This window comes from Antechinus flavipes, chromosome 6 (assembly GCF_016432865.1).
Source record: "Antechinus flavipes isolate AdamAnt ecotype Samford, QLD, Australia chromosome 6, AdamAnt_v2, whole genome shotgun sequence".
NCBI classification, from domain to species: domain Eukaryota; kingdom Metazoa; phylum Chordata; class Mammalia; order Dasyuromorphia; family Dasyuridae; genus Antechinus; species Antechinus flavipes.
The window spans coordinates 85,804,866-85,820,694 of record NC_067403.1 but is presented as its reverse complement, the minus strand read 5'-3'; positions in this window follow the sequence as shown (position 1 = coordinate 85,820,694).

Here is a 15,829-nt window from a genome sequence, read left to right as displayed (position 1 = left end):
ATTTCTGATTTTTCAGTTCACCCCAGATCTAAACCCTCTTTTGTTGATCTTTTATTATACATTTGCCCAGAAATTTCCCTACGTCCATGCTGTTTCACTCTTCTTGGTGTCAGTTTCCTATAGGGGTTCTAGTTCTTCCCTCTCCCAGGAGAAGACTTTTCAGACACATTAGTCCTTATACAGTTTAAGATCCTCATCTCTCTTCACTTACTATCTTTTTTCACCCATAGGAGTATTCAACAATGGAACCCACTCCCATCTCTAATATAAGACTTACTTTTTTTTTTTTCCTTTTTGGATTGTCTTTCCTCCTTTTCACCTGTAGGTATACCCTCTAGGCTCTTCTCTATCTGACAACAGTTACCTTCTCCTCCACCACTCCCTGTCTTCCTATTCTTTTCCATTCTTTCTCTTTACCCTCTCATAAAAGAAGCATTTCCTAATGGGTAAGGTTTCACCAAGTTCTCTGTTCATTATACCTTCTTTCCCCTCTTCACAAGTACTTTTACTAGATCTATGCCTTCATCCCTATCTCCTGGTATACATGTGGAAAGACATCTTTTATTGTTATTTTTGTTGTCACTCTATTGCTATTACTATATTTGCTTAATTTATTCAATCATATTGCATTTCTGATGTTTGGAATTTTTGAGAGAAAAATAATCTCCTAAATTCTAGTGTTCTTTCCAAAAATATTTCAAACTTTTATTTATCATTTAATGATCATCATTTGTCTTACATGTTTAATCTCAGATTTACAAAATGGATTACTCTGGGCTGCATCATTAGCTACATTGCCTTTTGGAATACATTATTCCATTCTCTCCTCCTTTTTCTACTGGATACTAAATAATCTTGAGTCATTCAAATATAATTTTTTTTATATGGAGATCTTCTGAAAGCTTCCAAAACATTGTTTTTAACTGAATTATTAAATTTAAATACTATATGCCTTGGATTTTGAAATTTTGGAGGTAATCTATAAATTTTTTCTATTGAAATTTCATTTTCTATATTTAGAAGTTCTCAACATATTTCCCTTTCTTTGTGAAACAATTGTGGTTAAATGTCTGAGGCTAGATTTAAACTCAGGTCCTCCTGATTCTGGGCATTTCTTTTCTATTTCTTTCATTATGGTTATTATGGTGATTCATTAAAACATCATGGTCATGTTCTTCTTTCCTTCCTTCCTTCCTTCCTTCTGTAAAGCAGAAACTCAGAATTGTTTCAACTTATATTTATCCAAGTTAAGATAAATCATTTTCATGTATAAACCAATAACTTGAATATACCTCATTGAGAATGTCTTTTTCATATCTCTTGATTATTTTTAATTGGGAAATAATCCCTATTCTTATACATTTGAATAAATTGCCTAAAAATCTTGAAAATAAGAATTTTATCAGAGATCTTATTACAAAAGTCTCCCTTTATCTTATAACCTGCTTCCTTTTGTAGGCCTGCTTTTATTGTGCAAAACAAATTTCTCATTTTATTTTCTAAAATGTTTTAAAGGTATTATTGCCCTTTTAATTATATTTTCTCATCCTATCCACAATCAAACAATATTAGCAAGCTGAGAAATGCAATTGTTCTTAGTTGAAATGCTAATTATTTCTTTTTCTTTTGACCCTATCTGGTTTAGGTATCAGCACAATAACTATGTCATAAAAGCAATTTGGTAGGACTCCTTCTTTCCCTATTTTTCCAAATAATTTGTGTAGTAATGGAATTAATTGTTGTTTAAATATTTGGTAGAATTTACATGTAAATCCATCTAATCCTGGAGATTTTTTCTTAGGGAGTTGATCAATACCTTATTCAATTTCTTTGTTTAAAATGGGAATATTTTAGTAATTTATTTCCTTCTCTGTTAATCTGGGGAATCTATATTTTTGTAAACATTCACCAATTTCACTTAGATTATCAGATTTTTTGGTATATAGTTGTGCAAAATAGCTTCTAATTATTGTGCTAATTCCCTCTTTAGAGGTGGAAAATTAACCCTTTTCATTTTTGATACTAACAATTTGATTTTCTTCTTTCCTTTTTCTATTCGAATTAAGGAAAGATTTATCTATTTTGTTGGTTTTTTCATAAAACCAATTCTTAGTTTTGTTTATTAATTCACTAGTTTTCTTACTTTCATTTTTATCTATATATTCTTTAATTTTCAGAATTTCAAATTTGGCATTTAATGGGGAGGTTTAATTTGTTCTTTTTCTAACTATTTTAGTTCTATGTCCATTCGTTGATCTTTTCTTTCTCTATTTTATCAAGTAAGCAACTAGAAGTATAAAACTTCCCCTAAGAATTGATTTAGCTGCACCCCATAAATATTAGTATGTTGTATCATTATTGTCATTCTCTTGGATGAAATTATTGATTGTGTCTATGATTTGTTGTTTCACCTATACTTTTTTTTAGGATTAATTTCTAATTAATTTTTGGTCTATTCTTCCCCAGCCCTTTATTACATGTAATTGTTATTGCAACATGATCTGAAAAAGTTGCATTCACTATTCATGCTTTTCTGCATTTGATTTTGAGGTTTTTAGACCCTAATACAGTGTGAGTTTTTGTGTAGGTTCCATGTACTTTGAGAAAAAAATATATATATATATTATATATATATATTATATATATATATATATATATAATATATATATATATATATATATATATATATTGCTTCATTATCTATGGTACCCTTTGGCAAAATATAGTTTCCTTTTTTATTTATTTTAATTACATCAATTTTTGCTTTTTCTTGATCTGAAATCAGGATTGCTATCCCTGCTTTTGTTTTACTTCAGCTGAAAAATAATTGATTGTGGTGTAGCCTTTTACCTTTACACTGTGTATATCATTCTGCTTTAAATATGTTTCTTGTAAATAAGGATTCTAGCTTTTAATCCAGTCTGCTATCTATTTCCATTTTATGGGATAATTCATCACATTTACATTCAGTTAAAAATGACCAATTCTGTATTTTCCGCCATCTTATTTTCTCCAGGTTATACTTTTCTCTTTTGTTTCCCCCTTTCTTTCCTCCCTAGTGTTTTCCTTCTGATCACGATCTCCTCAGAAACCCTCCCCTGTTACAGTCCTTTCCCTTTTTTATCCCTTTCCCCTTCTCTTTTGTTCTTCCTGCTGTTAGTCTCCCCCTTTCCTATCCTCCTTTCTCTGTTACTTCCCTAATGGTTGAGACGAGCTTTATGTGAAGCTAAATAATATTCTCTTTTTGATACAAATCTGATGAAAATAAGGTTCACAAAATGCTTATCCCTCACTTCTTTCCCTCAAATATAATAGGTCTTTTGCTTCATCATGAGATATAATTTAACCCATTTTCCCTCCATTTTACTCTTCTTCCAGTACAATGTTCTTTGCACCTCTAGATATTTTTTTATATCATCACAATAAAATTAAATTATATCTATACCCTTTAAGTATACTCATAACAGAGATATAGTTCTCAAGAGTTAAATATATCATCCCCACATATAGGGATGTAAACTTTTAAACTTTTAAGAAGCAGTTATTTTTTTCTTCCATATTTACCTTTTTAATACTTTTCTTGAGTTTTGTATTTGAAGATCAAGTTTTCTGTTCAGCTTTGGTCTTTTCATCAGAAATAAATGAAATTGACCTGTTTCCTTACATATCCATCTTTTCCCCTGAAAGATAATCCTTGGTTTTGCTAGATAGTTGATTTTTGTCTGCAATCTAAATTCCTTTGCACTTCAGAATATTGTATTCTGGAATCTTTCATTCTTTAAAGTAGAAGCTGCTAGGTCTTGGATAATCTTGATTATGGCTCCTCAATATTTGAATTGTTTCCTTCTGGCTGTTTGCAATATTTTCTTATTGATCTGATCTGAAAAATCTGAAATTTAGCTACAATCTTCCTTGGAGTTTTCATTTTGTGATTTCTTTCAGGGGGTAGTCAGTGAATTCTTTCAGTGGCTATTTTACTCTCTGGTTCTAGGACATAAGCACAGTTTTCCTTGATGATTTCCTGAAAGATGATATCTAGGCTCTTTTTTAGTCATGGTTTTAAGGTAGTCCAATAATTCTTAAATTGTCTTTCCTTATCTATTTTCTAGGTCACTTGTTTTTCCAATAAGGTAGTTTATATCTTCTTCTATTTTTTTTTTCATTTTTTAGTTATGTTTGAGTGATTCTTGATATCTCATTGAGTCATTCCCTTCCATTTTTTCAATTCTAATTTTTAGTGTGTGTGTTTTTTTTTTTTTTTTTTTTTTTAGCTTTTTAAATCTCCTTTTGCATTTGGACAATTGCACTGTTAAGTGAGATGTTTCATTCATTGGATTTTTTTTTTTCATTTCTCAAATTCTATTTTTAACTAGTTGGTTTCTTTTTCCATTTTGTCAAATCTATGTTGTAAGGAGTTATATGCATTTTCTATTTTGCTATATCTATTTTTCAGGAGTTTCTTTCAGATAATTTTTGTGATTCCTTTTCAAACTTCCCACAAAATTCTCATTTCCTTTCCTAATTTTTTTCTAACTCTCTTTTATTTTCCTTTTTGCATTCTTTCAAGAGAGCCGTGTGATATGGAGACCAATTTATATCACTCTGGGGCTTTATCTAGAGATATTTTGCCTTTAGTGTCTTCAGAGTCTGAGGTCTGCTTTTCCCTGTCTCCATAAAAGTTATGTATGGTCAGAACTTTTTTTGATTTTTTGCTTATTTTTAAAGATTGAAGTCTGTTCAGTCTTAGGACAAAGGGGAGAAGGTCCCAAGCTTCTTCTACAAGCAACAGCAGCTTTGTGCTGCCCTGGGGCCGGTGCTTCTGTTTCCTTCCTGTGCTAGGTGGGTATAGCCAGGTCCCAAGTTATGCTGGAGTTCAGGGGCTTATTATTTGCCTTTTATAGTTGCTTTTGATACCTCTACTGATTCATTGGCCTCTGAACCAGAATAGAGTAGCCAATGCTGCTGTATTTTGGCTAAAAGCCCCCCAGTAGATTCCAAATCCAGGGGAATACCACATCACCCTGGGTCTCTTCACTGTGCTTATGCTCAGAGGCCACACCCTATGCACAATTAAAATAGATCTTTTCTGAAGTTCTTCCAAAATAACTTTTATTACATTCCAAATATTTGTATGTTTTGTTACTCCAAAACCAGTTCAGAGGCTTGATCTGGCCTTGATCTGAGGGAGTCATAAAGAGCTCAGACAAAGATTTATCTACTTTCTGTGATCTTGGCTCTGCCCCTCAATGTTAAACATAAACCATGTCCTATCATGTCCTATATTTTTAAAAATATATGTGTGTGTGTGCGTGCACACGTATATGTGTGTAATATATACATATATATGTATATGGATTGCACATATTTAAGCATATATTGAATTACTTGCCATGTAGGCGAGGGGAGGAAGGGATGGAGAAAAAACTGGAACACAAGGTTTTGCAAGGATGAATGCTGAAACTATCTATACCTATGTTGTGAAAATTAAAAAAAAAAACTATGAAAAAATAAAATAAATACTCAGAAGTAGAACCAAGATGGCAAAGAGTAGAGAGAACATTGCCTGAGCTCTCCCCAGTTTCCTCAAATCAACATGAGATTAAGCCTCTGAATGGATTTTGAAGTGACAGAATCCACAAACATTTGAAGTGTAAAAATTTCACAGATTAAGATATTTTGGAAGGACTTCAGGAAAGAACTGTTTCAATTGGAAAGGAGGTACCCAGTCCAGCAAAGATGTGGTACAGAATAATACAGCATGGGGAAGCCCTATGTGGAGAATCTAGTGAGAGGCTCTTAGTCAAAATTGGCTACTCTGTCCTTCAGAAGGTTCAGAAGACTAGTGAATCTGCAAACAAGCTTTGAGATCTCCAACACAATTACAGAAGGCAAACTGTAAGCCCCCAAATCCCAGCATAACAAGTAGGATTTTTCCAAGTCCATTCATTGCAGTAGGCAAGCCTACAGAAACATCAGTAGCAGTGCAGTCAATGAGAAACTCCTGTCTACCTATAAAGGAACTTTGTACAATGTCCCATGTGCCCTAGGGGCAGACTTCCACTTTTAAAAATAAGCAAAAACAAAAGAACTCTGAACATAGAGAGCTACTGTGGAGACAAGGATGATCAGAACATAAATTGAGAAGAGTACAACAAAGGCAAAATGTTTTCAAGTAAAGCCTCAAAAGGAAATAAGAACTGGATTCCAGCTCAAAAGGCTCTCATGGCAATGTTCAAAAGGGAAAAAAGAGAAAGAGAAGACAAATTGGAAAAAACAAATGTGAGCTAAACAGGAGAGTTATTAAAGTTTTTTTTTTTGGGAAAAGCCAAGAGCATGGGAAAAGAACTTCAGAAATTGGCTTAAAAATAAATGTGATAAAAAGGAAACATATATGTATATATACATATATGTGTGTATGTGTTTACATATATATGCTGAAGAAAATAACTTCTTAAAATAAATTTGGCAAAATAAAAAAAAAAACTATATACTGAAGGAAAAAACTTAAAATAAATTTGTTGAAGGAAAAAGAAAAGATTTTTTTAGAAAATAGATAACAAAATGGGAAAAAAACATCATTGAATAAAACAATTCTTTTAAAAGTACAATTGGCCAAATGTAAAAGGAGGTTAAAATATTAACTGAAGAAAATAATTCACTAAAAATTAAAATTGGACAAATAGAAGTGAATGACTCAATGAAGCATCCAGAATCAAACAAAATGGGAAAAAATGAAAAAAAAAAAGAAAAGAAAATTGGAAAGGCAACTGACCTAGAAAATAGATCCAGGAGAGACAATCTAAGAATCATTGGTCTACCTGAAAGCAAAAGTGAAAAAAGAATCTGGATGATATCTATCAAGAAATCATCAAGGAAAAGTGCCCTTATATCCCAGAACTAGAGAATAAAATGGTTATTGAAAGAATCCACTGATTACCTAATGAAAGAGATCCTTTAATATATACTTCAAGGAATATAGTAGCAAAATTCCAGAATTATCAAATCAAGGAGAAAATACTGCAAACAGTCAGAAAGAAACAATTCCAATATCAAGGAGATACAATCAGGATTACCCAAGACTTAGCAGCTTCCATATTAAAGGATTCAAGGGTTTGGAATAAGATATTATAAAAGAAATTGAATTGAATTACAACTAAGAATGAACTATCTTGCAAAATTAAGTATTATCTTTCAAGGGGAAGATGGTCATTCAATAAAATAGGGAATTTTCAAAGATTTCTGATGAAAATACCATAAATGTAAAGAAAATTTAATCATTAAATACAAGACTCAAGAAAACCATAAAAAAGCAAGCATACAGAGAAAAAACTATATTTTTAAAGAAAAGCATAAAAAGGTAAACAAAAGGGAAAAACATTTTTAAAGGTTAAGATATTTACATCCCTATATAGGAAGATGATACGTGTAACTTTTGAGACCTGTATCTCTGTCAGGACAATTAGAAGGGGGATAAGTAAATGATGTAGGTAGAAGTGTTTTTAATGTGAAAATATTAAAAAGAAATTGGGAGTGAAGAGGGATTGTACTGAGAGAAAAGGAAAAGGAAGGTTAATTGTGTTAAATAATGTCAGGTGAAGAGGCACAAAAGATCTATTACAGTTAAAGGACAGAAAGAAAGGGGTTGAGTATTTTTTAAAGCTTAATCTCATTGGATTTGGCTCAAAGAGGGAATAACATACATAATTTGGCATAGAAATTCCTTGCATTCTGTAAGAAAGTAGGAGCAGAAAGTAGAAAGAAAAGGGGTTGGCTAATAGAAGGGAGGGCAGAAAAGGAAGAAAAAAATAAAAAAAAGACGGGCTGAAAAAAGGGAGGGTACCTTGAGGAAGATGGTGGTCAGAAGCAACACAATGGTGATAAGAAAAAGAGTGAAAGGAGAGAGAAAAGGATAACTTAGGAAATATAGGTTGGTAGGAAATAGAGTTAGTAATCTTAACTGTGAATGTGAATGAAATGAACTCTCTTATAAAATGGAAGTAGAAAGAGGAGTCGATTGAAAGCCAGGATCCTACAAAATGTTGTTTATAAGAAACACATTTGAAGCAGAGAGTACAGAGTAAAAGTAAAAGACTGGAGCAGAATATATTACATTTCAAGTGAAGGTTTTTTTTTTTTTAAAGCTTGATCTCAGATCAAGCAAAAGCAAAAATATATCTAATCAAAAGAGCTGAGAAATAACTTATATCTTGCTAAAGAGTACCATAGATAATGAAGTAATATCAATACTAAAATATATGCACCTAGTAGCATAGCATCCAAATTCCTAAATTAGAAATTAAGCCAGTTGCAAGGAAAAATAGAGTACAAAAATATTTTCAGCCTTCCTCTATCAGAACTAGATAAATCTAAGCACAAAATAAATAAGAAAGAAGTTTAGGAAGTGAATAGAATTTTAAGAAAGGTGGTTATGAAAGATCTTTAAAGAAATTTGAATGAGGATAGAAAGGAATATGACTTTTTGTCAGCAGTACATGATACCTACACATAAATTGAGCATATATTAAGGCATTAAAAACCTAATAATCAAATGCAGAAAGGCAGAAATAGTAAATACATGCCTTTCAGATCATAATGCAATAAAACTTATATATGATAAAGGGCCATAGAAAAATAGAACAAAAATTAATAAGAAATTAAATAAAATAATCCTAATGAATGACTGGATCAAACAACAAATCATAGAAACAATTGATGATTTCATCCAAAAAAAAATGACAACAATGAGGCAAGATACCAACTTAATGGGATGCAGCCAAAGCAGATTAAGGGAAATTTTGTATCTCTAGATGCTTACATGAATAAAATAAAGAGAAGATCAATGAACTAGCCATGAAATTGAAGTAGAAAAAGAACAAATTAAAACTCCCAATTAAATACCAAATTTGAAAATCTGAAAATAAAAGGGAAGATTAATAAAACTGAAAGAAAAATATTGAATTAAAAAACAAAAAGAGTTGATTTTCTGAAAAAAAAACTAAAAAAAAAGATAAACTTATAGCTAATTTGGTTAGAAAAAGGAAAGAAGAAAATCAAATTACCAGTATCAAAAATGGAAAAGGTGAACTTACTACCAACTAAGAAGAAATTAAAGCAATATTAGGAGTCATTTTGCCCAATTGTATGCAAATAAATTTGATAATCTAAATAAAATGAATGAATGCTTACAAAAAATATAGATTGCCTAGATTAACAAATGAGGAAATAAATTACTTAAATAGTGCAATTTTTTTTAAAACATAAAGATTGAACAAGCCATTAATGAACTCCCTAATAAAAAATCTCCAGGGTCAAATGGATTTACAAGCAAATTCTACCAAACATTTAAAGAACAATCAATTCTAATACTATATAAACTATTTGAAAAAATAGGGAAAGAAGGAAATTCCTTTTATAACACAGATATAGTGCTGATACCCAAACCAAGAAGTATTAAAATAGAGACAACAATATAGAACAATTTATCTAATGGATATTGATGTGAAAAATCTTTTTTTTTGTTTTGTTTTGTTTTGTTCTTTTTAAAAAAATAATTATAACTTTTTATTGACAGAACCTATGCTTGGGTAATTTTTACAACATTATCCCTTGCACTCACTTCTGTTCTGACTTTTCCCCTTCCTCCCTCCATCCCCTCCCGCAGATGACAAGCAGTCCTATACATGTTAAATATGTCATAGTATATCCTAGGAACAATATATGTGTGCAGAACTGAACAGTTCTCTTTTTGCACAGGAAGGTTGGATTCAGAAAGTAAAAATAACCCTGGAAGAAAAACAAAAATAAAAACAGTTTACATTCATTTCCCAGTGTTTTTTCTTTGGGTGTAGCTGCTTCTGTCCATCATTGATTGATTGAAACTGAGTTAGATCTTCTCTTTGTCAAAGAAATCCACTTCTATCAGAATACATCCTCATACAGTATTGTTGTTGAAGTATATAATGATCTCCTGGTTCTGCTCCTTTCACTTAGCATCAGTTCATATAAGTCTCGCCAGTCGTCTCTGTATTCATCCTGCTGGTCATTTCTTACAGAACAATAATATTCCATAATGTTCACATACCACAATTTACTCAACCATTCTACAATTGATGGGCAACCATTCATTTTCCAGCTTCTAGCCACTACAAACAGGGCTGCCACAAACATTTTGGCACATACAGGCCCCTTTCCCTTCTTTAGTATTTCTTTGGGATATAAGCCCAGTAGAAACACTGCTGGATCAAAGAGTATGCACAGTTTGATAACTTTTTGGGCATAATTCCAGATTGCTCTTCAGAATGCTTGGATTTGTTCACAACTCCACCAACAATGCATCAATGTCCCACTTTTCCCGCATTCCCACCAACATTCATCATTATTTTTTCCTGTCATCTTAGCCAATCTGACAGGTGTGTAGTGGTATGTCAGAGTTGTCTTAATTTGCATTTCTCTGATCAATAGTGATTTGGAACACTCTTTCATATGAGTGGAAATAGTTTCAATTTCATCATCTGAAAATTGTTCATATCCTTTGACCATTTATCAATTGGAGAATGGCTTGATTTCTTATAAATTAGAGTCAATTCTCTATATATTTTGGAAATGAGGTCTTTATCAGAACCTTTAACTATGAAAATGTTTTCCCAGTTTGTTGCTTCCCTTCTAATCTTGTTTGCATTAGTTTTGTTTGTACAAAGGCTTTTTAATTTGATATAATCAAAATTTTCTATTTTGTGATCAATAATGGTCTCTAGTTCATCTTTGGTCACAAATTGCTTCCTCCTCCACAAGTCTGAGAGGTAAACTATCCTATGTTCCTCTAATTTATTTATAATCTCGTTCTTTATGCCTAAATCATGGACCCATTTTGATCTAATCTTGGTGTACGGTATTAAGTGTGGGTCCATGCCTAATTTCTGCCATACTAATTTCCAGTTTTCCCAGCAGTTTTTGGGAAATAATGAATTCTTATCCCAAAAGTTAGGGACTTTGGGTTTGTCAAACACTAGATTTCTATAGTTGACTATTTTATTTGTGAACTTAAGCTATTCCCCTGATCAATTAATCTATCTCTTAGCCAATACCAAATGGTTTTGGTGAATGCTGCTTTATAATATAATTTTAGATCAGGTACAGCTAGAACACCTTCATTTGATGTTTTTTTCCATTAATTCCCTTGAAATTCTTGACTTTTTGTTCTTCCATATGAATTTTGTTGTTATTTTTTCTAGGTCATTAAAATATTTTCTTGAGAGTCTGATTGGTATAGCACTAAATAAATAGACTAGTTTAGGGAGTATTGTCATCTTTACTATATTTGCTCGGCCTATCCAAGAGCATTTAATATTTTTCCAATTATTTAAATCTGACTTTATTTATGTGGAAAGTATTTTGTAATTTTGCTCATATAATTCCCGACTTTCCTTTGGTAGATAGATTCCCAAATATTTTATACTATCAATAATTATTTTGAATGGAATTTCTCTTTGTATCTCTTGCTTTTGGATTTTGTTGGTGATGTATAAAAATGCTGAGGATTTATGGGGATTTATTTTATATCCTGCAACTTTGCTAAAGTTATGAATTATTTCTAATAGCTTTTTAGTAGAATCTCTGGGGTTCTCTAAGTATACCAATATATCATCTTCAAAGAGTGATAGTTTGGTTTCCTCATTGCCTACTTTAATTCATTTAATCTCTCTCTTGACTCTTATTGCCAAGGCTAGCATTTCTAATACAATATTGAATAATAATGGTGATAGTGGGCAACCTTGTTTTACTTCTGATCTTACTGGGAAAGGTTCCAGTTTTTCCCCATTGCATATGATGCTTACTGATGGTTTGAAGTATATGTTCCTGACTATTTTAAGGAAAAGAACATTTATTCCTATGCTCTCAAGTGTTTTTATTAGGAATGGATGTTGGATTTTATCAAATGTTTTTTTCTGCATCTATTGAGATGATCATATGGTTTTTGTTAATTTGGTTATTGATATAGTCAATTATGCTAATAGTTTTCTTAATATTGAACCAGCCCTGCATTCCTGATATAAATCCTACTTGGTCAAAATGTATTATTCTGGGAATGATTTTCTGTAATCTTTTTGCTAATATATATTTTTAAGATTTTAGCATCAATATTCATTAGGGAGATTGGTCTATAATTTTCTTTCTCTGTTTTCAACCTACCTGGTTTAGGTATCAATACCATGTCTGTGTCATAAAAGGAATTTGGTAGGACTCCTTCAATCCCTATTTTTTCAAATAGTTTATATAGCATTGGAATTAATTGTTCTTTAAATGCTTGATAGAATTCACATGTAAATCAATCTGATCCTGGGGATTTTTTTCTTAGGGAATTGGTTAATAGCTTGTTCTATTTCTTTTTCTAAAATGGGACTATTTAGACGATTTACTTCTTCCTCTTTTAATCTGGGCAAGCTATATTTTTGAATGTATTCTTCCATTTCATTTAAGTTGTCAAATTTATTGGCATAAAGTTGGGCAAAGTAACTCCTAATTATCACTCTAATTTCCTCTTCATTAGTGGTGAGTTCTCCCTTTTCATTTTTAAGACTAACAATTTGATTTTCCTCTTTCCTTTTTTTAATCAGATTTACTAAGGGTTTGTCTATTTTGTTGGTTTTTTCATAGAACCAACTCTTAGTTTTATTAATTAATTCAATAGTTTTTTTTTGTTTGTTTTGTTTTGTTTTTTGTTTGTTTTTTTTTTTTTACTTTCAATTTTATTGATCTCTCCTTTTATTTTCAGAATTTCAAGTTTGGTGTTTGACTGGGGGTTTTTAATTTGTTCCTTTTCTAGCATTTTTAGTTGCAAGCCCAATTCACTGACTGTCTCTTTCTCTATTTTATGCAAGTAGGCCTTTAGAGATATGAAATTTCCCCTTATTACCACTTTGGCTGCATCCCACACATTTTGGTATGATGTCTCATTATTGTCATTTTCTTGGGTGAAGTTATTAATTATGTCTATGATTTGCTATTTTACCCAATCATTTTTTAGTATAAGATTATTTATTTCCAATTTTTTTTGGTCTATTTTCTCCTGGCTTTTTGTTGAATGTAATTTTCATTGCATCGTGGTCTGAGAAGGATGCATTTACTATTTCTGCCTTACTGCATTTGAGTTGGAGGTTTTTATGTCCTAATATATGGTCATTTTTTTGTATAGGTTCCATGAACTGCTGAAAAGTAAGTGTACTTCTTTCTATCTCCATTTAGTTTTCTCCAGAGATCTATCATATCTAACTTTTCTAGTATTCTATTTACCTCTTTGACTTCTTTCTTATTTATTTTGTGGTCTGATTTATCTAAGTCTGAGAGGGCAAGATTGAGATCTCCCACTATTATAGTTTTGCTATCTATTTCTTCTTGCAGATCTCTTAATTTCTATTTTAAGAATTTAGATGCTACACCACTTGGTGCATATATGTTTAATATTGATATCGCATCATTATCTATGCTACCCTTTAGCAAGATATAGTGCCTTCCTTATCTCTTTTAATTAGATCAATTTTTGCTTTTGCTTGATCTGAGATCAGGATGGCTACCCCTGCTTTTTTGACTTCACCTGAAGCATAGTAGATTCTACTCCAACCTTTTACCTTTACTCTGCATGTATCTTCCTGCTTCAGGTGTGGTGTTTCCTGTAAACAACATGTTGTAGGATTCTGGCTTTTAATTCATTCTGCTAACCACTTCCTCTTACAAGGGAGTTTACCCCGTTCATATTTATGTTTAAAATGACCAATTTTGTATTACTTGCCATCTTGTTAACCCCTGTTTATGCTTTTCTCCCTTCCTTCCCCCTTACTCCCTTCCCCAGTATTAAACTTGTAAGCCTCACTTGCTTCTCACAGCCCTCCCTTTTTAGTATCCTTCCCCACCTTAGAGTTCCCCTCCATCTTACTCCTTTTCCTCACAATTTCTGTATTCCCTTCTGCTTAGGTTATTGCTTCCCTTTTCACTTTTTCCTTCCCCCTTTTCAATGAGGTGGGAGAAGTTACATCATAAATAGAATATGTCTAAAATTTTTATCTTTAAGCCAATTCTGATGGCAATAAGATACACAGTATGTTCACCCCCCTCCATTCTTTCTCTCAGATATAATAGGTTTCCTTTGCCTATTCCTGAGATGTAGTACCCCTACTTTACCCTTTTTTGGGTACAATTTCCTTTCCACCTCTAGTTTCTAGAATAAGGTATACATGTATTCTTTATATATCTTTATAGCAGAAATATAGTTCCTAAGAATTCTTTTTACCTTTTTAGGTTTCTCTTGAGTTCTATATTTATAGATCAAACTTTTTGTTAAGTTCTGGCTTTTTCATCACAAATAGGTGAGATTAGCTTATCTTGTTGAATGTCCATCTTCTTCCCTGGAAAGAGCTGCTCATTTTGGCTGAGTAAGTTATTTTTGGTTGCATACCAAGTTCCCTAGCCTTTCAAAATATCATATTCCAGGCCCTTCGATCCTTTAATGTGGATGCTGCTAGGTCTTGAGTAATCCTTATTATGGCTCCTCTATATTTAAATTGATTTTTTCTAGCAGTTTATACTATTTTTTTCTTTGTCTGATAGTTCTGGACTTTGGCCACTATATTTCTTGGTGTTTTGATTTTAGGGTCCCTTTCAATAGGTGATCAATTAATTCTTTCAATTTCTATTTTACCCTCTGTTTCTATAACTTCTGGGCAATTCTCTTTGATAATTTTCTGGAAAATAGTGTCCAGGCTCTTTTTTTCATCATATTTTTCAGGGAATCCAATAATACTCAGATTGTCTCTCTTTGATCTATTTTCCAGGTCTGTTGTTTTCCCAAGAAGGTATTTGACATTTTTTCCCATTATTTTTATTTTTTATTTTTTTTGGTTTTGCTTGACTGATTCTTGTTGTCTCCTTGAGTTATTCAATTCCATTTGTTTGATTCTGATTTTCAATGAAGCATTTTCTTCACTCACTTTTTTTATATCTTTTCCTAATTGTCCAATTGAGTTTTTAAGTGAGTTGTTTTGTTCTATGGACCTTTTTTCCATTTCGCCAATTTTATTTTTTAGAAGCTATTTTTTTTTCCAATTCACTAATTCTGTTTTTCAAGATTTGATTTCTTAATCCACTCTATCTTTAAATGAGTGGGATGACTCCTGCAGACTCTCTTGCCAAGCTTCCCTTTCCTTTTCCCATTTTTCTTTTAGTTCTCTTGTGAGAGTCTTTTAAATTTCTTCTATGAGATTCATGTCTTTTGAGGACCATATCCTCCTTTGGATATTTATCTGGAGACAGTCTGTTTTTAGTCTCCTCAGGGTTTAAAGTTTGCTCTCTATCCATATAGAAGCTATCAGTGGTTAAGGTACATTTAAATTTTCTGCTCATTTTGTCAGAGAAGAATCAAAGAAGACAGTCAACTAGCAAAAAAAAAAATCCAAATGCAATCTGCTTTTTTTTTTTTGGAGGAGGGCTGGATGGTGTTACTGAGGTTCCTCTACAGACTGCGCAGGGGGAGAGAGTAGGAGGGGGGCAGCAGTGAGGCACTAGCAGGGCAGCAATGGCTGCACTGCATCTGCGCTCTGAGACTATGAGAGTGTGCTGAGACACTGTGGGTTGATGTGGCCAGGTCCCAAGAGAACCTAGCTTTTGGGGGGTTATAGTCTATGTTTTTAGCTTCTCTGCTTGTCTACTGGCTTGCTGCCAAGGCAAAGTGTCCAATATTGTGGTAAAGTTCTCCCCGCAGAGATGGCTGAGATCACATTCCACCTATCTCTGGTCTGCTCAGCTTGAGCTGCCTGCCATGCTCTTGCTGCTGCTGCTT